The following is a 26228-nucleotide window of genomic DNA, read 5'->3' on the forward strand; positions in this document are numbered from 1 at the left end:
TGGTCACTGATAGATGAATGGGTAAACAAAATTTTCTGGTTTAAAATAGTTACCTTTTTTGTTTTTTGGATTTTTTTACAACACAGCAAAAAAGAATCTACAACTATCAAAGTCTGCAAAACACCTGTAGAAAGGAGCTACCTTTTTTGAACTGTTTAATTAAAGCTTCTCTAGGATTTACACACCCATTTTTGATCATTAAGAGCATGGAACTTCTCACACCTGTTTGTGTCTCCACGGGCTTTAGACACTTTAGTATTCTACATCTAATCAAATCAGCTTTCATTTAGCCCATTTATATTTTTAAAAAATAGAAAAGTGAAACAAAAACAGATTTAATTTCCTTCTGAAATCTGTTATGTAAACGTTTTGTTGAATTTAAACATCACAAGTTTGATAAAGTTGTCAATGAGGTCTCTCACCCACCCCACAGCCTGTGGAAAATCTTAATTACAGCAGATTCAAATACATCGCTACATTTCAGCTGTTTTTTCTGCTTGGAATCAGCTACCTTGATGTTCTCATACTGTTTTAACCACCTCTTGGCGTCTCAGCTAAGAATGCCTGTCTCAGTTCAGCCTAGAAATCCACCACCATAAAATGGAGTATTATTCATCCTTTAAAAAGAAGGAAATTCTGACATATGCTACAATATGGATGAATCTTAAGAACATTATACTAAGTGAAATATGCCAGCCACAAAAAGACGAATACCATATGATTCCACTATATGAGACATTTAGAGTGGTCCAAATCAGAGACAGAAAGTAGAAGGTTGGTTGCCGGGGCAGAGGGGAGGGGGCAATGTCGAGTTATTGTTTAATTGTTTACGAGATGAAAAGAGTTATGGAGATGGATGGTGTTGATGAAACATTATGCATGTATTTAATGCCACTGAACGGTATACTTAAAAATGGTTAAGACAGTAAATTTTATCACTATAAAATTTTTATCACTATAAAAAAAATTGGAAAAAAAACCAAAAATTGATTATCTCACAGTTCTGGAGGTCAGAAGTCCAAAATGGGCCGGCAGGGCTGCATTCCTTCTGGAGGCTCTAGAGGAGAGTCCATTTCTTTGCCTTTTCCAGCTCCTGGAGGCTGTCCGCGTTCTTTGGCTTATGACGCCTTCCAGCAATGGCGTCACCCCAACCTCTGCTCTGTCAGCACAGCGTCTGCTTTCCTCCGGATTCCTCCGCGCAACTCCTCCGCCAACCCTGAACCTCCTGCCTCCTTCTTATAAAGTGCCTTATATTGGACACACCTGATAATCCAGAAGGCTTTCTCTGTCTCGAGAGCCTCAGCTTAATCACACCTGCAAGTCCTTTTGCCATGGAAGGAAACAAATTCACAGGCTCTGAGGACTAGGACGCCGGCGTCTTTGGGAAGCCATTACTCTGTTTACCGCAGTTGCCTAGAGAAATACTCACGTGAGTGTGGGAGGAGGTAGGCGCAAGGGCTTCAATACTGAAAGCAGGGGTAAGCCCACGTCTGACAATAGGGTTGTGGTTGAACAACCGTGCAGACGTTCTATAGAATACTACGCAGCCATAGAAGGAATGAGCTGGATGACATGGAAGGACGTCCATGGTGCATTTTTAAATGAGAAGGACAAATTTCAGAAATTCTTAATTCATTTGTTCAACAAATATTTTCAGTGTCTATCATGTTCCTGAAGCTGGAAGTACAGAAGTGAATTAAACAAGAGTTTATACTCTCTTTCTGTATAAAAACTGTATGCAGAAATAGGTGTGTACAGGGAAAAAAGGGTCTAAGCTGGAAAATAAATACTGATATGTTAACAGCGGGTATCTCGGGAGAGGAAGAGCAGGAAGTAAAAGCGGTGAAGGTTTGCCCTTCTTCTTTGGTTGTTTTTATATAGTTTTACCTTTTCAATGAGCATTTAAACTTGCTTGAAGTTGGCTAAAAACTTAAACTGAGGTACCGTTATTAGGAGAAGTTATCTATTATGTCTAACCCCATCTCATAATGACAAAACTGTACCACCTGCAAAACAGAAAGAAGGGAGGGAAGGGAGAGAGTGGAGACAAAGAAACATCCAGCTGATTGGTGTTAACTTGGAGCAGGCAAGGCTTGCGGGGCACTTAGCCAACAAGTGGAGCAAAGTGTCCCTCCCTCTCCGGCGGGAACTGGCAGCTCCTCCGGGTACGATTCTTTATAAGCTCTCCAGTGGCACCGGCCCTGTGCCTAGTGTATGCAGTAGGCGATCAATGACATATTGTCGACCAGCCGAGTCACCGATGTAAAGGTGTAGATGACACCCAAACAGGAGGGGCAAGCGTCCTGTCAGGGCTCAGCTTTGACCCCATATGGCAACACCCACACCCACCAGCCTCACTTCCACACCCATTCGTCTCCCCTCATTTCTAACCATTTCAGATCAAAGTCTGGTCCTTCCCAAGCCCCCAGAACTTCCTGGTTTATTTGAAGCAGAGGTTCTGCGGTTGGAGGAAGTGGGTAGAAATTCCAGGTCACTTATCTCTGCCATGGTGTCCCCAAGATGAACTTGTGGTTTGCTACTTCTTTGCCCTGAACTGCAACCTCTGAGCTGGCCTTTCTGCCCCCTGCATGTTTCTCTGGGGCTGTTGCTTCGTGGCTGCGGGGTGCAGGGAAGACAGGAGGGGGTGAGGCATGGGGCCCAGGGACCCTCGACCCCAGGCAATGTCATCTCAGACTTGTAGACCTAAGTTCCCTTGATAAACATCATCTGAGAATCACACACCTGGCAAACAGGCTGTTCCGGGAACACGGCCCAGGAACAAACAAAACAAGCTTGTGTCTTTCATTTTGTTCTTGGTTCTTACTGTTCTAGGAAGAAAAAAAAGAAAGAAAACTGGACTTGAGTAGGCGAGACATTCACATGCTTTACTCAGAAAACAAGGAACCTCTGATTTTCTTGGAGAAACGTTGAGAGCTGTCTTTTCCTTTTAGTGCCCTTAAGCATAGATTGAAACAAGGAAGACATAATTTCAGTTCATTCCAATTGTCCCCTTGAACACCTACTTCATCCTTCCTAGACTGATCGTTGGACAGAATTAAAACTGCTCCCAAAGTGTAGTTTGATTCAGCCTGCGGGCCCTCTGTGAAGTGTCCCTGCCGCCTCCCGGCTCTGTCCTCCTCTCCTCCTGGATTCCCCTCAGGCACACCCTGCACGTCCCTGCCCCCAAGCCCTCACACCTGTCCCCTCGGCCTGGAACATGGTCCTCCCGTTTCCCTGCCTCCTTCAGGTCCCTTCAGAACCTCAACCTCCACCCCATCCCAGCCCTCCCACCCCAGCCCTGCTTCATTTCTCTCCACAGCACTTGCCACCTTCTAATAGGTCACGTTGTTATTTTGTTCACGGTCTGCCCCTTTTCTGATGTAAACTCCACCAAGGCATGGATTTTCATCCATCTGTTCACCACTGGAAACTCAGTCCTAGATAATGATTGAATCTGAATCTTTATAGAGGAGTTTTGCATTATGTATCCAAAATCTTATAAATACGCTAATGCTTCCACGCAGCTATTCGACATCTAGGAATTTATCCCCGGGAAGTCATCACAGAAGTGTGCAAAGATAGAGTTAGAAATGTTAGAAAAGCCAAACACTGGAAATAATAAGAGCTGACATTTAATTAGCACTTACCATGTGCCAGACCCTGTTTTAAACATTTTACGCACTGAACGCTTTACACTCCCGACCACCCTATAACCCACCTATTATTGTCTGGATTTTACAAGTGAGGGAACGGGCAGAGGGACTGAAGAGCACGCAGTCGAGCCAGGACTGGATGGGGTGTGTCTGCCTCGAGTCCATATTCTTAACACCCTATGGGTCACATGAGCTGTGCTTCAGCCACCCTGAGGCATTCGATGCAACCATTTAAAATGATGCTGTAGACAATGGATTTTTTCTGGTGGGGGGACAAGGGACATGAACCCCTGAAATTATATGTAAATTGTGTGATCATACACATTGCTGGGAAGGAGACAGCTTTGTCAGATTCTCAGAGACATCCAAGAACAAGCGTTGTAAAATAATTCTTCTACATAAGTAGTTCAGGTGAACGTATCCTGCACATGGGTTATCAACTGTTTAGCACAGTCTTTAAAAAATTTCTTTTTAGTTTCCTTCCTTCCACACAAGCTTTCCTCATCTTGTCCCTAAACCACATTAACAACCTAGAAAGTCACCAGAGAAGACGCTTTAATGACTTGAAAAGATCTTTGTGAGATACAGTAAAAAGCTCAAATAACTAAATTATATGTTAATAGCTGTTATTCCTGGGTGATGGAATTATGAGTGTGTTAAAATTTCTTTTCTGGTCTTATTTGTATTCTGTACACGTTTTGCAAGAACATGAATTACTTTTTGTAACCAAAGAAATTTTTTTTTTAAGAAAATGGCACATTTGGGGAAGATAATTTGGAAGAAGCTATGAAAATTTTAAGTGTACCTGCCCGTTGATCCAGCAATTCCATTTCCAGGAATCTGCTGGACAGAAATTCTTGCCTGTGAACCTGAATATAAGTCCAGCGACATTCATGAAAGCATTGTGAAAATTAGTAAACAGCCCACCTCAGAGAAGGTAAGTAAATAAAATAAACAAAATAAAATATTCAATAAAATATAATACCACCATATTAGAAAAACTGTGCAGCTGTTAAAAAAAAGAAAACATGGTAGCTAGATCTCTGACTCTCCCACAAGATGTATTATTTGGTAAAAACAGATGGATAATAAGGTCCAACATACATAAAGGACAGGCGTAAGAGTGTAAAGGCCTTGAAAGGGGTCTGGAAGGAAGCCGCCTGTTTGTTGATGATGGTTACTTGCAGGGAGGCGCTGGGAGCTGGGCAGGGGAGGTAATGGTGAAGGGACTTCATGTTCTGTTCTGGATTGTCTGAATCTTTTACATATTATTTATGTAACCAAATACAACACACACAGTTAAACTATGAAAGTTCTAAGATTAAAAAAGCCTCCAAACTCCGAAGTGCTTTCCCCCCACCATGGGGCTGCTCAGGGGCTCCACGTCCAAGATGCCAGGAAGTCTCAGGAAGGACCACGATCCTGGTTACTGTCAGGATTGGAAACAGGCTCAGTCACCGGGCAGGGGCAGGTGGTTATGTAAACGAGGGCGCAGACCTACTGCACATTCTTATGCCCTAAGCATGAGCAGCGATCGTGAGGATCTTGGAGCAGCTTGGAAAGTAAGTGACAAAAGCCCAGTGGGAAACTACACACAGCGCGCCCAGGGTAAAGGTGGAGGGGCCACATTGTTGGCCAGGTGGGATTATATCATCTTGGCCAAACCTGTTTCTCCCTGGGGCTTTCTCATCACGGTTCCGAGGCCACAAACCTGCACGTCGTCTTGGACCTGCACTCCTCTCCCTCCCCCACATTCAGTCGTCACCGCGTCCTCTGCTCCCTTCACTTCTTTCATCCCCTCGCTGGTCCAGGCAGCTCCGTCTGTCCCTGCATGATCGCAGCAGCCTCCCAAGAGGTCTCCCTGTTCCCAAAGGCCATCCCTCCCGGACCTGTCTGTTCCTGGTCTGTTCCTGCACAGCAGCCAGAATGGTCTCCGAGCTTTTAAAAAGATAACTGGGCTCAGTTGCTTCTCTGTTTCCTCGTCGCTTTTATAATACCTTTGTCCTGATCTCCAAGCGCCTGTAGGGTCTGGCCCTCACCAGCAGCTACAAACACTTGTCGCTTCCTTCCCTTCCACTGTGTTCCAGCCGCCCTGGCCTTTCTGTGCTGTTTCCTGCCTGGGGCCTCTGCTCTCGCTGCCTCTGTGAGCCTGGCTACTCCTCATACCCCCAGCCCTCTCGCAGTTTCTCCATCACATTAGTCTGCGTACCTGCTTCCTGGGCCTATGCTTGTCTGAAATCGTCACTTCTTGATTCCCAATCTCTCCCACTGGCCAGCATATATACCCAAGAGTGGGATTGCTGGATCATATGGTAGCTCTATTTTTAGTTTTTTAAGGAACCTCCATACTGTTTTCATAGTAGCTACATCGATTTACATTCCCACCAATGGTGTAGGAGGGTTTCTTTTCTCCACACCATCTCCAGTATTTATTATTTGTAGACATTTTGATGATAGTCATTCTGATGCGTGTGAAGTGATACCTTGTTGTAGTTTTGATTTCCATTTCTCTAATAATTAACAATGTTGAGTACCTTTTCATGTGCCTGTTGGCCATTTGTATGTCTTTGGGAAAATGTCTACTTAGGTCTTCTGTGCATTTTTTGATTGGGTTGTTTGGTTTTTGTTTTGGAGTTATATGAGCTGTTTATATATTTTGGATATTAAACCCTTGGTCGCATCATTTTCAAATATTTTCTCCCATTCAGTAGGTTGTCTTTTCATTTTGTTTATGTCCTCCTTTGCTCTGCAAAAGCATTTAAGTTTGATTAGGTCCCTTGAGCTGCTCTTGCATATTCTTATATGCACTAGTTTGGGTTCCCAAGAAATAGACAACAAGACAGGATTAGACCAGCAAAAGATTTATTGGGGGAGGGAGTAGAAGGTAGAATCTTCACAATAAAATGCAGATCCGACTCCTGTGAAATGAGAGACAGAAGGAAGGTTAATTATGTCAGGAAAAAATCTCAGACTGCAGCAACGTTCAAAGAAAGTTTCAGCCAGGTCACAGGGGAGCCCGCAAGCTAAAATCAGTCAATGAAGGAGCTCATCTCATCAGATAACTCCTTAATAATCCCACCATACTCGATATATCATTGGCTTAGAGCAGCCCACATGAAGTGGTGCAGACTTGGTGGAGACTACAGAAGGGTAAAGGCTGGAATCTTCATATCCACAGCAGGATATGTAAGCAGCACATTTTCATGACTGTCATATTATACATAGATCTTCATTTTCTCTGTTTTTTGTTCTTTTATGTCCAGATCCCTAATGTTATTTTTTTAAATTATTATACAAAACATGTAGCCATTTTTTAAGGTCCTTCATGAAGCTTTCCAAATGGTACAACATCCAGGGGGCAAAATTGGATGTATTCATAAATATGTGGATTAAATGCATCTTTTTATATACTTCTCATTATCAGATGATATCATTATTACTAGTTTCAATCTTTATGAGTTTGAGGATCATAAAGTGATATTCAGATTTGATTGCAAAGCTATGTTTTCCGACTACTTTTGGCGTTGCTTTGGGGAAACAGTGGAAACAGAAACTCCATCCTTAGGGTGGTAGCCTTGGCCCAGGTTTTCCATTCCTTTATGATATAGTACTTGTCTTTCCCTTTTGCCTGACGAGGCTTAACGCCAGCTTTGTTCTTCAACTCCGCTGACCCCTGCTCTTCCCATTCATTTGTTCATCCGTTTTATCCTGTGCTGAGGCAGTGGTAGGTGAGCATATGGAGGATCTTGCCTTTGGAGAATTGGAAACAACAGCAACAGCAGGCCTGCTGGTGGGGAATCAGCATCTTGTTTGTTAAAGTAGACTCTCTCTGCACTGAATCAGCCCCAGGCAGAGGGGCCCCACCGGCTGAGAATGTCAGAAGACATGGGGTGTCTCAGACCTTCATGGAGATTGACATTTTACAAAGAAAAGCAGCCTTTGCCTAGGGGATGTCACTGCAGAGGTGGATGGTTCTTAGTAATTAATCGACTGCTTCACTGAAAGCATCAGGCTGCATCAGGAAGAGTGAATTAGGAAATAAATTTATGTGAGTATAGGGGAAAGTGGAATTATTCTCAGCAAAAATGCTACCACACTGCTAGATCTTCTCCAGAGGAATGAGCCCTTGCTTATACAAGGAAAATCAAAGTCCCTTCCACGCCTCTGTCACTAGCTTTAGAGGTAACCTTGGGCAAAGCCGGGTCTTTGTTTCTTTCAGTGTAAAATCAAGCAGTTGAAAATGAGATCCCTGAGAATCCTCCCAGCTGTAGTATTCTGTGGGCCTTGTCAACGTCTCCCATCTCTTTCCACCTGACGCCTCTTCTTTTCTGATTCACCTGAATGTAGGGTCATTTGAACGATTTCTCCCGTATCTCTTCACCTGGTATAGTTTTCATAGGTGTATTAATCTGCTCAAGGTGCCATAACAAAACACCAGAGGTTGGGTGGCTTAAATAACAGAAATTTATTTCTCAGAGTTCTGGAGGCTGGGAAGTCCAAGATGCCGGCAATGTAGGTGTCAGTCTGCCACCTCCTCTGGGCTTGCAAGTGGCCACCTACTCGTGGTGCCGTCCCACTGTGGAACAAGAGGAGGGTCTGGTTTCTTTTCCTCTTACAGAGACACTAATCCTGCCAGATTAGGGCCTCCCTCCTATGATCCTTTATAACAGGGGTCCCCAACCCCCAGGCCGCGGACTGGTAGGGTATGCAGTCTGGCCTGTTAAGAACCCCGGCGCACAGCAGGAGGTGAGAGGCAGGTGAGCGAGCAAAGCTTCATCAGCCGCTCCCCATTACCCGCATTACCGCCTGAACCGTCCCCCACCCCCACCCCCCACCTTCCATAGAAAACTTGCCTTCCACAAAACCGGTCCCCGGTGCCAAAAAGTGTGGAAACTGCTGCTTTGTAACATTAATTATCCCCTAAAGACCTTATGCCAAAGTACAGTCCTATGAGGGACTAGGACTTCAACACTTGAATTTAGCAGGGGACACATATAGCAAGTATAATTAAGGAGCTATAATTAAGGAGCTATCGGAAGCAACATTTAAGGTATAAGGAGCTATCGGAAGCAACATTTAAGGTACGTGTGTTCCACTCACCCCTCAAACACCATACTTTTTCATGCTGCTTACCTTCAACATAGTCCATTTCTCTGTCTAAACACTTTCTCCAAAGCTTTTCTTTTCCCCAACTTGTAAATTCCTACTTATCTCTTAAGAGTCAAACAAAACTCCTCTCTGAAAATTTTCTTTAAATTCATCTCCATTTAGTGTCTCTCATATTCTTCCTCTGTTTCCTATATTCCTTTGTATACATTTTACAATAACACTTATTCCATTTTCTTGGGGATAATGCCATCTCCTTACTTTCTCTTCTCTTAATGATTTATTTAAATGTAATTACTGTGACAGTTGAAATAATGCTTCGCTCAACTTTCTCTGAAATAGAGGAAGTTTGATTTTTGTTGATTTGGTATGAATAAGCCTGAATTTCAGGGCAAGAGTCATTGTCAACCAGTTAATGTAAATGAATTAAGCTTTTTTTTGTATATGCAAATCATCACCCCCCAAAACCAATTCTGACTAATGCCTGCATTTCTATAGCTGGGTTTTCAGTTGTAGCTGTTAATAGTAATCTGGAAAAAATAGGGTAGTAGAGGCTTTAGATTGTTTTGCTAGGGTTTATTACCTATCAAACAATTTGGGTTTAGTGTTATTAGTTGGGTTTTCTGAGAGAATTATTTTTACCTATCACTTTTCTTTAGTAATTAAGAATATACTGAGATTAAAACTTTTTTTTGAGTCAGTATTCATAAATTTTTTTCTTAATTTTAGGAAAAAATGCTTTTTGAAAATGATTAGTGAAAAGTTGTGTTCAGAAATCTTCTGTGAGTTACAAAGATCCCCCATGCATTTAGGGTCCTTTTTTATTTGTAATGCTCAGTTCACTCTTGATCTCTTTCAGCCTTCATAAATTTAGCAGGGGATTTTCTATTTTTTTAGTCTTCTTAAAGAATGTGTTTTAAGTTTAGTTGATCATCTCCTTTGTTTTTTATTTATGTATCTTTATTATGACCTTCTTTTCTACATTGTCTGGATTCACTCTGTGGTTCTTTATTTTTTTAATAGAATTTTGAGTCTGTGGTGTATGTCTGCTCTTGCTTTTGCCCCCTCGTCCATCTCCACCACATCCCATATGGGACATGGTAGAATTTGGGGTGAAGGGTGGTTATTAACTAAAAAGAAACAGGGGTTTGTCAAGGTAGTGTTGTTACAACACTCCATGAATCCAGTAGAGAAGAGAGCAAATTATTCAAATTTACCATTCATTCATGACCTGAGAGTTCCTACGTGTTTTTATTGGAATTTTTTAGGGGGAGTAATTTGCACAACACCAAATTTACAGATGGAAAATTTGATGTTTAGAAGGCTTAAGAGTTAAGTTCACACAGCTAGGAAATGATGATGCTATGGTTCATACACTGTAAAAGAGAATGTGCTAAAGATAAAAAAATGGAAGCTGATGTGACATAGTGGCATAAGAGACGAGCCATAAGTCCAGAGACTGAGAAATTAGAAACAGAGTCCCATGAAATAGGTGGTACTACAGGGTCTAAGATAATTGTCTTAAGCAAGATTATAACACCCAAAGCCCCCCGAGGTAAGTACATGGGTCAGTATGAGGTTAGAGTCTTGAAGTATTGCCTAGTTAGTGACACTGAATTACTAAATTGTTTGTGTTTGCCAAAACTGACAGTTCTCTGAATTGTCTTTGTAAGCTGACTTTCTTCAATATTTAAATGTCCAGAGACTAATAATTGGAAAACAAACACAGACAAATATATGTTTGACAGATTGTACTGCTCAGATATATTTGACAACATGTGAGATTAGAGATAGGTTCCTTAGTTTGTGTTCCTAAAATAGCTCTTTGAAATGACATCATCCTTTAAACACCAGAAACACCTTCCTCAGATTTTTTGTGGTTCTAAATATATCTAGCATATATCGAACAGAGAACAGATAGATTTCTAGTTTCCACACATTGTATGCATACACACACATACAAACACATACACGCTCACTCACACACACACACTCACACAAGTTTCTTGGCCTGGCACAGAAATTTATTTATCACATGCTCCATTCTGTGCCTTTCTAATGGTTCATGTTATGATATGATATTGTTTCACACACGAATGAATTGAAAGACATTAAGAAGCAATCTGCCTGCTGTGAATTTACCCTTAAATCCCTTCTCCTTTCTTATGGTCCATGCATTCGAGCCTCCGTAATGATGTGCCAAGAAAGATTTTTTTCACTGCTTGGTATTTACAGTCTGTCTGCATTTTCACTCTACCCAACCCTCAAAGAAAACATTTGGACTTAGTTCAGAGTTCTGAAAGGATATTTGCATTGTAGATTCCCTTATAACATTTGCAGTGAAAATAACGAGAGACAACTCATTCCCTAATGTCCCATTACTATTTGCGTAAAATTAATTAGAAAAGAATTAATATTGTATATGCTCCACTTATAGACCCAAATACTTTTTTGGAATTGTTGTGATGTCATGTAAACGTGCATAAAGTCATGTTCTTTTCAGAATATCGTCAGCATAATGCAAATATTTATTTCATTTTCATTTGTTTGTATTAACAAAATAGACTTTTTTTTTCTTTTGTGCTTATAAGTTTCTGTGCTTAACCCTATCAAAAAGTCTAGCCATGGTATTTCTTATAAAGAAATAAAGTACATGCATTTGTACATAGGAATCCCTAGATAGACAAATTATACATGGCCCCTGATCTTATAGAGTTTATAATCTAATATGGTATTGAGTAGGTAATTGGAGATAAGAATATTCAGAATATGCTATTCAGCTCTATAACCTATACTTCTAACCTGGTCTGTGGCAGCATGAGGACTTCCAGAGAAAATAACCTTAAAATTAAGACCTAACAGATGAATAGACTCTTTCTAGCTTCCCTAAAAGAAGGGATGGGCTATGCAGATCAGGCAACTGCAATTGTCAGCCCTGCAGCAGGTGTACTACCCAAATGCCACCTTCACTAAAGAGTGTCATTTGTAAGAGAAGGGACCTTGTGTTTCATGGTTTCCCTAACCTAGTGCAATGAGAAGGTGGAAACATGCTAAAGTTGAGATGGCAGGTTTACCGTGTGAAATTTTTTTTTAAATTAATTATTTATTTTTGGCTGTGTTGGGTCTTTGTTGCTGCACACAGGCTTTCTCTAGTTGCGGCGAGTGGGGCTACTCTTCTTTGCGGTGCCTGGGCTTCTTATTGAGGTGGCTTCTCTTGTTGCGGAGCATGAGCTCTAGGTGTGTGGACTTCAGTAGTTGTGGCACACGGGCTCAGTAGTTGTGGCACACAGGCTCAGTAGTTGTGGCTCGCGGGCTTAGTTGCTCTGCCAAATGTGGGATCTTCCTGGACCAGAGCTCGAACCCATGTCCCCTGCATTGGCAGGCAGATTCTTAACGACTGTGCCACCAGGAAAGCCCGTGAATTTTTTTAATTACACATAAAATTAAGAGCAAGTTACAATATTTCATTATTCATGAAAATGATGAAATAAATGTATTGCAATGGTATAAGGTAGGTCAGTAGGGACTTTGCTTCCCTGTTACACATACTAGTCAGGTGTTTCAAGTAAATTAAACATTTATACAGTTGTCCAATGTTTTATTCAAGTAAAAACAACTTGCAATAAAACTGCATATTCCAGAATTTGGAGCAGGTCGAAAGGTTCATAGAAATGTATGTATGTTACAGCAGGAGTGAGGGAGAGGACTAGCCCTGAGAAGAGTACAGCAGGTATTTGAGAAATTTCACCTGCTGGCCTGTTTATTAAACTATCCTAACAGCTCTTCACCAAATTCCATTATCATCACTCTGCTTTGGAAAAATGGGTTTGTTTAGACATCTAGATAATGCTCTTACAAATCTAGAAGTAGCCTTGAAGAATGGACAAGATGTAATAAACTTGGAGATGAAGGATTATCTCAGTGTTTAAAATGAGCAGAAAGTCTGTTTCACAAAGAATAAACCAGTGACATTACTATGCATCTGTATAATCTGTATAAGTGTCCATTAACAGGGCATTTAAAGGATGCATGACAAAAATTAGGAGTCTTGGATTGCAGATAACTAATTTCCAACTTGACCAAGTTTTAAACCATAGACAATGCGTAGGCTACTGTATCTGAGAAGAAAGTGGGGGAATTCACAGAATCAAAGCATGAAATGAAGAAACTGGAGCCCCAGGAGCTGCAGTGAAGCAAATATCTCAAAGATTTTAATCTCCAGCTATCTCTCATCATTGTTTGTCTCTTTTTAGCTTTATTCTGTAGACGAACTCTCTCCATATGCCAGAAAAGACGGCTACTCTCCTCCCTAGAGTCCCATCCTCCCAGTTAAATAATCCCAGTGAAAAGAGAAAACATTTTTTCTTTAATCAAATAAATACCAGGAAGGATACAGATTCCATACTTACCTGGGTCACATACCCACTTTGTTGGCCTCATCACAGTTTCCAAGGACATATAGACAATGTTTCAGGTAGCTTTCAAAGGTTCAAAGATTTCGAAGGCTCAAAAGCATTCAAAGCAAATGTTTTTCAGAAAAAAAAAGTCTACAAAGTGCAATGCATTATATTAGGCAGTGTGAGGTACTTGCAATTACTGATTTTTTTTTTTCTTTAAGATAACCATGTCAGTGTTCTTTAAGGGTGGATGTGCAATTCATCCTGTACAGGGAACTCAAGTTATCCTCTAACTAACTCCACTTTTGATATTTGTAAAGACACTAGATTATAGGAGGCAACTAGCAATTAATGTCAAAAAATAAAATACAATATCTAGGGACTTCCCTGCTGGTGCAGTGGTTAAGAATCCACCTGCCAGTGCAGGGGACACGGGTTCAAGCCCTAGTCCAGGAAGATCCCACATGTTGCGGAGCAACTAAACCCATGCACCACAACTACTGAGCCTGCGCTCTAGAGCCCACAAGCCACAACTACTGAGCCCATGTGCCACAACTACTGAAGCCTGCAAGCCACAACTACTGAGCCCATGTGCTGCAACTACTGAAGCCCACACCTAGAGCCCGTGCTCCGCAACAAGAGAAGCCACCACAATGAGAAGCCCGCACACCGCAACAAGGAGTAGCCCCCACTTGCCACAACTAGAGAAAGCCCACCTGCAGCAACAAAGACCCAACACAGCCAAAAATAAATAAATAAAAAATAAATAAAAATTTAAAAATACAATATATAAAATTGAAAAGGAATTTTTAATAGGCTATCGAAGAAATAGTTCCTTCAAAACAAGCTCTAGGCTTGAAATGTTTGTGAAAGTTTCAAACACAGAAGTATTACTATGTTTTATAAATTATATAAGAGATTCTATTTATCTTTATCTCTATCTATAATTGATTTTATGACAAAAATAAAACCACCAAAATACTCTTAGAATGATTTTATATAGTTGTAAAATTGTTAAATCAAACACCAGAAAATTTTTAAGAATCATACTGTCAAAATATTAACCCTATATAATTAAGGGAGATAAATCCAAGAATATAGCACTATTTTAATATCAGCTCATTTATTAATCTATTAGAGCAAGCTGATAGAGCATTGGTTACTAAATGAAATAATTTAACTGAATAATATGATATAATCTATAAGTCAATTGCCCTTCCTCACAATAGTAATTTTCCCTAGATTTCTTTATAAAAGGATAAATAAGATTAATCTTAAACTAACAGCTAAAATGATACTTAGGTTAATAAAATACATCCTGGGGGGGCTTCCCTGGTGGCACAGCGGTTGAGAGTCCACCTGCCAATGCAGGGGACATGGGTTCGTGCCCCGGTCCGGGAAGATCCCACATGCCGCAGAGTGGCTAGGCCCCTGAGCCATGGCCACTGGGCCTGCGTGTCCGGAGCCTGTGCTCCGCGATGGGAGAGACCACAACAGTAAGAGGCCCGTGTACCGCAAAAAACAAAAACAAACAAACAAAAAACATCCTGGTATTTCACTGGGTGCAAATAGGTTTCCTTTGATAAACTGATATTTTTAAAATCCTTTTTTCTTGGCAAGGGGTTAAGGCATATCCATGCAATATACAAAAATTAGGGTGTTTCAGGGGACTGAACAAACCCCAGAAACTGAATGCAGTATTTGGGGTACACCTTCACTAAAGTGGCATTATTTTTAAAATAGAGAACAAGAGAAATAATTATTAGGCTAGCAGACATCCTTAATAGCTTTTTGAAAATTCTGACCATTTCAATGAAATGTAGAATTCGCTTATGAATTGAATTATTTTCCTATTATGAAAAATATTCAGAATATTGATGACATATAAATTAAGAATAATCCTGACAAAAACTGAGTAGCAGAATATGTACAGAAAGTGATTCAAACCATACCAAGGGATATAAAAGAACACCTGAATAGATGAAAAAAACTTGAATCTGTCTGCAGGGGAATATCCAACATCATCATTTTATACGTGTATGTATTAATTTGTGGAAATTCTTCAAAATCTCAATGGTATCTTTGGAAATTTATAAAATGAACAGAAGTATTGAGGGTATTGTGAATAATAAGACTAAAGATTCTTCTCATATTAGCTCTAAGAGCATACTACAAAAGTAAAAATGATTTTAAAAATTTGGACATAATGCATGAAACCAAACTGATCAATGGAACAAAACATATAGGACTTCAGCCTGTTTGGAAGATAAAGAACATTTATTATTTTTAAAGAAGCAGGGGGAGAACTATCATAATCAATGGTAATATTGATAGATAATCTAATAAATGATACTAAAACATTCTACAAGTTAGGGGAAACTTAGAGATTGTTATATTATTCTTTCATATTATGTATTTAAAAAAGCTTTACCTGATGAAGAGTTTATATGTGAAAAAAGATGACATCTATAAAAACAGATACACAGAGAAGCACACACACATTTGGAAACAACAATACTAACTGATAATAGTTACGATGAAATTCTTAAGAAACATATTTGGGCAGTAAGTTAAACGCTAAAAAATGTCATATTAACAAGAAATCACAAAAATGTAAACATGCAAAAATAATGACAAAGAAATAATGCCCTAATTTGAAGCACTATAAAATTTAATAAAAATGTTGCCAATAGTAAAATAGTGAAAAGCTATTGATGGAAAAGTTTCTAAATGAGTAATAAAAATGGTCAATCAGGGCTTCCCTGGTGACTCAGTGGTTGAGAGTCCGCCTGCCGATGCAGGGGACACGGGTTCGTGCCCCAGGCCGGGAAGATCCCACAGGCCGCGGAGCGGCTGGGCCTGTGAGCCATGGCCGCTGAGCCTGCGCGTCCGGAGCCTGTGCTCCGCAACGGGAGAGGCCACAACAGTGAGAGGCCCGCGTACCGCAAAAAAAAAAAAAAAAAAAAAAAGGTCAGTCAACCTATGAAATACACAATAAACTTCATACCAATAGAAATGAAAACAACAATATGCCATTTCTTACGTATTTAACTAGCATCTGATAAATAGCTGGAGATTTTATAGAGAAATAGCCTCACTTACTTCTTGCTGATAGAAGTGTGAATTGATTCCACCTCTCAAGAAATCTCTTTGGCAATGTAAATCAGAGAGCTTAAATATTCTAACATTTGACCCAGTACATCTTTATCTAGTAATCCATCAGAGAAGTGATCATAGACATGGACAAATGTTTGATTTTAAGAGCAGATATAGTGCTTAAAAATTGAAATAACAAATGTTTAAGAGGGAATTGGGCAGATAAATTATAATCAGCCTTATAGAATATTTTAAAACAACTTTAAAAATTTAATTTTGAAGCATAAAAGTGACAGATCAAAGCAAAAGTTTTATATCATATACATATAAATATATAAAATATATATGTGATTATTTATAGCACACATTTATCAGAATGTTATCAATGGCCATGTCTGGGCTTTTTGTGCTTTTTGTTGTTCTTTTTTTGTTTTTATTTATTTATTTTTTCTTGAAAAACAGTTGATTTACAGTGTTATGTTAGTTTCAGGTATACAGCAAAAAATATATATATATATTCTTGTTTATATTATTTTCATATAGGTTATTACAAGATATTGAATATATTTCCCTATGCTATACAGTAGGTCCTTGTTGGTTACATATTTTTTTAATTTAAAAAGCATATTTATTTATTTTATTTATTCTTTTGGCTGGGTGGGGTCTTTGTTGTGGCACACGGGCTTCTCTCTTGTTGCAGCATGTGGGCTTCTCTCTAGTTTTGGCGTGCAGGCTTCTCTCTAGTTGTGACGTGCGGGTTTTCTCTTGTTGTGGCGCGGGGACTCCAGGGTGCATGGGTTCTGTAGTTTGCGGCATATGGGCTCTGTCGTTGAGGTGAGTGAGCTCAGCAGTTGAGGCGTGCAGGCTTAGTTGCCCCACGGCATGTGGGATCTTAGTTCCCCAACCAGGGATCGAACACGTGTTCCCTGCATTGGAAGGCGGATTCTTTTTTTTTGATTCAACAGTGTATATTTTTATTAACATCTTTATTGGAGTATAATTGCTTTACAATGGTGTGTTAGTTTCTGCTTTATAAAAAAGTGAATCAGTTATACATATACATATGTCCCCATATCTCTTCCCTCTTGCGTCTCCCTCCCTCCCACCCTCCCTATCCCACCCTTCTAGGTGGTCACAAAGCACTGAGCTGATCTCCCTGTGCTATGCGGTTGCTTCCCACTAGCTATCTACTTTACGTTTGGTAGTGTATATATGTCCATGCCACTCTCTCACTTTGTCCCAGCTTACCCTTCCCTCTCCCTGTATGCTCAAGTGCATTCTCTAGTAGGTCTGTGTCTTTATTCCCATCTTGCCCCTAGGTTCTTCATGACCATTTTTTTTTCTTAGATTCCATATATATGTGTTAGCATACGGTATTTGTTTTTCTCTTTCTGACTTACTTCACTCTGTATGACAGACTCTAGGTCCATCCACCTCACTACAAATAACCCAGTTTCGTTCCTCTTTATGGCTGAGTAATATTCCATTATATATATGTGCCACATCTTCTTTATCCATTCATCTGCTGAATGACACTAAGTTTGCTTCCATGTCATGGCTATTGTAAATAGAGCTGCAATGAACATTGTAGTACATGACTCCTTTTGAATTATGGTTTTCTCAGGGTATATGTCCAGTAGTGGGACTGCTGTGTCATATGGTAGTTCTATTTTTAGTTTCTTAAGGAACCTCCATACTGTTCTCCATAGTGGCTGTATCAATTTACATTCCCACCAACAGTGCAAGAGGGTTCCCTTTTCTCCACACCCTCTCCAGCATTTATTGTTTGTAGGTTTTTTGGTGATGGCCATTCTGACAGGTGTGAGATGATATCTCATTGTAGTTTTGATTTGCATTTCTCTAATGATTAATGATGTTGAGCATTCTTTCATGTGTCTGTAGGCAATCTGTATATCTTCTTTGGAGAAACGTCTATTTAGGTCTTCTGCCCATTTTTGGATTGGGTTGTTTGTTTTTTTGATATTGAGCTGCATGAGCTGCTTGTAAATTTTGGTGATTAATCCTCTGTCAGTTGCTTCATTTACAAGTACTTTCTCCCATTCTGAGGATTGTCTTTTGGTCTTGTTTATGGTTTCCTTTGCTGTGCAAAAGTTTTGAAGTTTCATTAGGTCCCATTTGTTTATTTTTGTTTTTATTTCCATTTCTGTAGGAGGTGGGTCAAAAAGGATCTTGCTGTGGTTTATGTCATGGAGTGTTCTTCCTATGTTTTCCTCTAAGAGTTTGATAGTGTCTGGCCTTACATTTAGGTCTTTAATCCATTTTGAGTTTATTTTTGTGTATGGTGTTAGGGAGTGTTCTAATTTCATTCTTTTACATGTAGCTGTCCAGTTTTCCCAGCACCACTTATTGAAGAGGATGTCTTTTCTCCACTCTATCTTCTTGCCTCCCTTATCAAAGATAAGGTGACCGTATGTGCATGGGTTTTATCTCTGGGCTTTCTATCCTGTTCCATTGATCTATATTTCTGTTTCTGTGCCAGTGCCATACGGTCTTGATTACTATAGCTTTGTAGTATAGTCTGAAGTCAGGGTGCCTGATTCCTCCAGCTCCATTTTTCTTTCTCAAGATTGCTTTGGTATTTGGGGTCTTGGAAGGCAGATTCTTTACCACTGGACCACCAGGGAAGTCTCTCTATTCTATTTATAGTATTGTGTGTAGTTTAATCCCAAGGTTCTAATTTATCACTCCCTTGCCCCTTCCCCTTTGGTAACCATAAGTTTGTTTTCTATGTCTGTGAGTCTATTTCTGTTTTGTAAATAAGTTCATTTGTGTCAAGTTTTTAGATTCCTGGGCTTTTTGAAGGTAGATTTTTCTTTTTTACTTTTTAGTTTTCTTTTTGTTATTAGTTTTTTTGCTTTGCCCATTGATTTTCAATTTGAGATCCATGACTTTCTGAGTGTCTAGTAGGAGTTTCACTCTCCCTACGAATGCCTTGAAACCTAAATTGCATAGAATTATTTGTTCAACGTATACTCTCTCCTGACATAACAGCACACCTTGCACTAGAAAGAGAAAAAAAAAGTTAAAATTTTTTTCCAGTCACCTCTCTCTTTCTTCTATCCATTTAAATGAGTTTTATCTTTGAGTATGAGTTTGAGTGATATTATATGTAATTTATAACATAGATGGATAATGGGAAAGAGAGGAAGAGACAAGAATAGAGAAGCAGGAAGAAATAGAATGAGGTAGAAAAAGATAAAATCTATAAGCTGGAAATTCAAGGAACGTTTTTTATGATGAATCACTGTTTAAGCAAGTGAGTGGCTTGGGCACTGGGGAGTACTGAGATAATTTGAGTGTAAATAAGAAAGTATTGGGTTGGCCAGAAAGTTCGTTTGGTTAGTGACTATGTTGTTCAACAAAGTTCCTCGTGAAAGTGAAAAATGTGTCATTTGTTGGTATTTAAAACCGAATGAACTTTTTGGCCAACCCAATATATGATGAAGTGTTGCTCTGGGATATTTAAATGATTCCCTTAAAAATTCTGTAAGAGATGCCAGTAATATTTGGAATCTTTCTATTATTGCTTTTATTTGATGGACTCTATTTTTTTAAATACAATACCATGTTGTACAAGTATTAGGATAAATGTGAAACTGTGATTTATTAAGGTTACAAATATTTATCTGAGGGGAAAATTCTGTATACATTTAATTAGATTTTCCCAAAAAAATCCATGTTATTAGTTGAGAGCAACATGCATGCATATCCATTGTATTCATAATTAGAAGGAAAACACTTCACAGAAGTATTTTCTAGAGCCATTGTCTCAGTGGTGATCACCTCAACCATCTTTTTCGTTTTTAGGGTTTTATTAGGATTGTAATAGAGCATCAGAGTTTTCTTTTCAACTGCATCTAAGGTCTTCTATAGTAATTGAATCAGGGTCCTAACATAAAAAGGACAATATATTCAACTGGAATAATTAAAGCGAGCTTACTGAAACGGTTCTTTGTAAAAATGTTATTAAGATTATAGGAAATGAACAAAGTGTGTTGAATTACCTGGGTTTAGATATAGTAGGAGGTATTGCCATTCTGAGACCTGAGGTTTAAGGAGGAGAAGTTATTGGAACCTGGAAAGAGCTATAATTATAGTAGAGATTCCCCAGACAAAGGATGTGGCTTTGGAAAGTATAGTTTATATGCTTCCAAAACTAGATCCAGCATGGAGAGAGCCAAGAGTATAAATACCACAATCTCTATCTCTTTCTATTCTCCAGTCTCCACACAGTTTCTCCCAATTGATGTCCTCACTGGGACACCAGGGGTCAAGGAGGCCTGTTGTTACAATCCATGTATGTCAGACCTGTGAGACAAGGAAGAATTATGAAGGGCGGAGAGCTGATCTTGAGGAATAAACAATGGACATCCAGAACTTTTGAAACTATTATCTACCAGATAATTCATTATCTCTGTATACAAAGCTGTCGTCACAGTATGCACCCAAAATACATAAAGTATAAGAATAACCTGATTGTAAAGATAGTAATGGGGTCTCGTGTCTTGTAAAGTTATTTGTTTCTTCTGTGGAGTCTGAACCTTCGACATGTATTGCTACTTATTCTGAATAGGAGCCTTTGAACTCTGGAGAATTAAAGGACAATCTTTGTCTTTTCATTTACTTTATTTTATTTTGTCTTATTTTTATTTTTATTATGTTTACCATCTTACAGTGTGCTGCATTAAATTGAAAGATGTGTTTTTGGAATAACCTAGAATTATATTCAAATTCTAGGTCCACGGTTACCCAGGGTTTAATGACTATTTAACTAACTTAGCTTATACCAAAACAACAACAAAAAAAAACCGTCCTCTTTCTAAACTAGGACTATTGATACTAACTCCAAAAATAATTTTTGAGGGTTATATAGGCAATTTATAAAGGGCGCATATCACTATACTTGCCACGTGATACTAACAAAATATTAGTTTGAGGTTCACCATATTCCTCTATCAAACTTCCCCCTTTTTCAAGGCAGTAGGCTCATTTTTCCAATTGAGAAAGACTAAGAATATTCTCTGACTGCCACAGCACTGGAGATTTAATCAAAAATGAATTTCATGCATGAAAACTTTTAGCTTAAATGGAGAACGTTTGCAGACTGGTGTATATAGGTGTATGCGTGTAAGCCTGTATGGTGAGGGGTGTGGGTGGTATCGAGGAAAGGAAGTAAAGCAGCAAGGATAGAAAGCGTTCTCCTTGCCTAATAACATTGAATGAGTAGAACAAAGGAGATTGACTGCTAGGTGAATGAAGCTCTGACTTTTCACAACTGGGACTGTAATTCAAGTTCAAAATGATACCTGATTGTCAAACTGGGACTCTGGTTGAGGCAATATCTAAGCCACCCATGGAGAATGTTTGAATTGACTGCTATGGATAAACAAGACATGATTTTCTTAGCTGAGGGCCTAAAATTCGAAATTTTGTAAAACAAAACAAAACAACAACTAAAAATCTCATGGATTTAGTCTCTGAATTCGGAGCATACTTCTGACCAAGGCCATCATCGCCAACGGCTGCATGGTTGACTTTACATCTGCCTTGACAATTTTTCTGTCAATTAAATTAGAGAAATTTAGGGTACATACAACTATAGTTGCGTTCCATCTACCAGAAGCACTCTTAGGTGACTAGACATTCTAAAATGTCTGTTTATGATATACTACTCCAAGCATAAAAAGTTTTCAAATGTTGAGTTGTGATCTGTTATAAAAGCCATGAATGTTAATAGCTCAGAAAATACCTCTGTAAAAACTATGTGGCATTTTTTCCCTCCCACACCCTCACCTGGTTGCAGAATTATCATAATGCAACATAATATCATCTGATAATAATTATCTGATAATGTTTCTATGTATATCAAAAAAGGGAGGTACATTCCATTTAATTGAAAGCATATCTCTGCATGCAGGGTAGGAGACATTAAATGAGGTCCCTTATAAAGCACCTGGCATATCACAGAGAAAGAATAAATGATAAACTGCTCACCGTATCCACGCATCCAGCAGTGACACTTTAGCCTTTGCTGGTCTTCATTTTCTCTAATAAAAAATAAGGACAATAGTTTCTGTGCCACACTGGTAGTGAAAAATTTGATTGAAAAGATGTCAAATACCTGGTAGAGTGTCTTGACTGTAGTAGTATTCAAAAAAATCCTCAACATGACATAAAGCTGAGTCTTTAAATAAAATATGAGTAAGTTAATGAGCTATTGGTATAAATATATACAGGCATTGCTCCGAGTTACAAACACCAATCTGAGAATACTTGATTCTGAAAGAGTTATCTGTCAACAATCATTTATTTAAGGAACCATTAATTCCTATTAAAATTAATCTAAAACTGACAATGTTTCTATTCCTGGAAAAATAAGCCCAGCCTCATTGTGGTGATTTGATAGTATGCATTCATACTTACATTCTATAGATAACTGAAAGCTCTGTCACTGCATTAATAACATTAAAAAAAAAAATCCTGAAGCAGTCTGGCCCTTAGTAGCAAATGCAACATCAGCCACTTCCAATTGTTCAGAAAACAGCACTAATTGAAAAGGTTCAGATCATCCATGGATTGTGTCAAACAGCATCTCCTACACATCTGTGCCTGGAAGGGTACTGATTTTGTGTAAAAAAGCAAATTCAAGATTAAAAAAATACAAAATATTGGTTACAGTATCATATAAATCAATGTTCTACCATAAGAACATGGCAATGAAATCTTGTCTTCCAAGAGACTACAGCAAGTTCTGACATTGCATTAAGTATCCCCCCAAAATAAGTTTGCATGCATATCAAAACTGAATATATATTGCCTTATATTTTGTAAGAAAATTTTTTAACTGAATCATAGTTGATTTACAATATTGTGTTAGTTTCAGGTATACAGCAAAGTGATTCAGTTACATTTTTTTTTCAGATTATTTTCCATTATAGGTTATTATAAAATATTGAATATTGTTCCCTGTGCTATACAGTAAACCCTTGTTGCTTGGGTATTTTGTGTATAGTAGTTTGCATTTGTTAATCCCATACTCCTAAGCTAGACAAAGACAAGTTTTATATGATATCACTTGCATGTAGAATCTAAAAAAATAATATGAGTGAATCTGCATACAAAACAGAAACAGACTATTAGACATGGTAAGCAAACTTGTGGTTACCAAAGGGGAAAGGAAGTGAGGAGGGATAAATTAAGAAAGATCTTATTTAAGAAAGAGATATGAGAGAGAGGAGTGTGGCCCTGGGCCTGAAAATCATCTGGAACAAAATCTAATCTAATCTAATATGATATGGTATAGTGATATTATATGCTATATAATGCAGTGGGGTATATTTTTATCTCTTTGATATCTGAAGTGGATCAGTGTAATAAATCAATGGTTTTCAAACTGTATTTTTTTTCTTTTTAAGATAAACACATCTTTAATTACGAGATTATATGTGAAATGCCATGTCTGTACATCCTACCTCCCCACCCCACTTCTGTGGACACTTCACAGTGCAGCTAGACCTTGGTGGAGAAGCAGAATTTGAATCAAGACTAAACCACGCTAAATTATGTACACTTAGCCAAACTAAACCAAACCAACACAAAGCATTATATTAGGCAATAAAAAGTATCTAAGTATAATCTGCTAAATAACATGCTGATAAAATATTGGCTCTATTGCTTTGGTAATATTTCCAGACTTATCAAAACTTTTGTGACTCCTTCTGAATCGGAGGGATATCTGCTAGATTTTTGACTTGTGAAAAGGTAAGAAACAAAGTTACAAAGAGGGGTGTTTCCTTCACCGTAGATAAGTCTCAGGCCTTCTACCTTAAAGGTCCAGAATCTCCGTTTTGAATTTATCTGGGATATAATATAGATTATTCTCAGGAGTTCTGATTTCAGTAGAAAGGCTCAAGAAAACTTATGTGCAGATCTAAAGGGCAAAGCAAACGACTCTAAGTATCAAGAATAGTGACTTTTACATTTGCCCTAAGAGCAATATAATCAAGTTAGGCAGAAGCCGGATTCTCAGAACTTGGCTTAAGGAGATTTGTGACATGAGCTGAATGTGCAACAGTGTCAGAATCCTTTAACATGATGCTTATATCCGAACAATGGAGATTTAACTCTTAGGTCAAGCAAACTTGTCCTCCATTCTCTCCCCAGGACAGCGTTTAAATGAAAAACACCCACCTGCTCCTCTACACTGACTATTTATTTCAAGGCTTACAAGAATCCTCTTTGACCGGCATGTCTGATGATTGAGCACCGGAGACCTGTTTGTGAGTGCTCCCTTATTCATGTATTTAGTAAATGCTTCACTTCTGGGATGCAAGCACCAAGGTCTTTCTAAGAGAGAAGGAAAGATGGTGAATCAGTGACCAGTTAGACTAAATCTTTCTTTGAGGCAAAACAATGTAGTGGAAAACCTTGGACTTAGGAGTCAAACTTACCTAGATGCTAACTCTTAGTCCTCATATATTAGGAACTTGTCAAATATCGGCTGAGTCTCAATTTTCTCAGGTGTATTTACTTCATGTAATGATCATGAGTACAAAGTATCTAGAACCCAATAGGTGTTCCATCTACATTTAAATTTATTTATTTTATTTACTTATTTTTGGCTGCATTGGGTCTTCATTGCTGTGCATGGGCTTTCTCTAGTTGCAGAGAGAGGGGGGCTACTCTTCATTGTGGTGCACGGGCTTCTCATTGTGGTGGTTTCTCTTGTTGCAGAGCACAGGCTCTCGGTGCAGGGTTCAGTAGTTGTGGCTCGTAGGATCTAGAGTGCAGGCTCAGTAGTTGTGGCACACGGGATTACTTGCTCCGCGGCATGTGGGCTCGTCCCTGACCAGGTTTTGAACCCGTGTCCCCTGCATTGGCAGGCGGATTCTTAACCACTGCACCACCAGGGAAGCCGTCCATCTACATTTATGTTCCTTCTGTTCTTTTCCTCTTGCCCTTAAAACACTTAAAGTAAAACTGGGACAATAAACTCAAATATGTGTTTGGAGAGTTACATGATTCTCTTGCAGAGAAGTCCATCAAAGAACAGAAATGACACTATCTCTCAAAAGTCTAAGGACACCCAAGTGATTATTTTCTCTCTTCTAAACCTTTGCCAAATCATAATACTAGTGGTTTAGCAGGTTACCAATATTTTTGGTACAGGCATCTTTTCATCACATGTTCTTCTGCTCCTATATGTAATTTTTGTTTCTTCTCCTCCCAATTGTTTTATCTTTCTTTCCCAGAGCAAATATGTCCAAATTTCTCTCTTCTCTGGTGAAGTTGTAAAACTACTCCTTACATTCTGCTTGTCAAAAAATTAAAGTTAAATATTAGTGGAGTGCCTCATTTATTCATTAAACTTAAAATCAGTGCCTTGGCTGAGCTGGTCTTTAATGACAATGGTAACTTTCATTATTTAGAAATCACGGCTGATGTGTGTATTGTTTAGTCTATAACTAGTGTTTCTTACAGTTTACAGCTGACACAGTGAGGAAAGAATGCAGAAACTTCCTTTGGCATTTGCTAATGAGAGGAAAAAGGAAGATTGAAGGGTGTTTCAACCTCTGCTTGGAAATCAAATGTGTGATGACCAAGGTATTACAAGTAAAATTACAGCAACATATGTTCTAAGTATTAATTATCTAATATCTATTAACAATTATCTATTAATTTGGGGAAGACTTAGTTGTGAATACCCATTATTAACCAGGCATAATAATAGGTATTTTACCCAAGGAAAAAGAACTAACATTTGCTAAGTGTTTGCTAGATCCTAGAGACCAGGCTACTTTTTATGTATACATTTTATTTAATCCACTAATCCCCAGAATGTAAAACCTTCTCTTTTGTAAATGAAAAAATAGTTACAGAAGATTTACAGACAAAGCAAGGAAGTAGAAGAGGCAGGGATTAAATGGGTCTGAATAACTCCCCAAATTTTATCCTT

The sequence above is a fragment of the Lagenorhynchus albirostris genome, chromosome 19 (genome assembly GCF_949774975.1).
Source record: "Lagenorhynchus albirostris chromosome 19, mLagAlb1.1, whole genome shotgun sequence".
Taxonomy (NCBI): Eukaryota; Metazoa; Chordata; class Mammalia; order Artiodactyla; family Delphinidae; genus Lagenorhynchus; species Lagenorhynchus albirostris.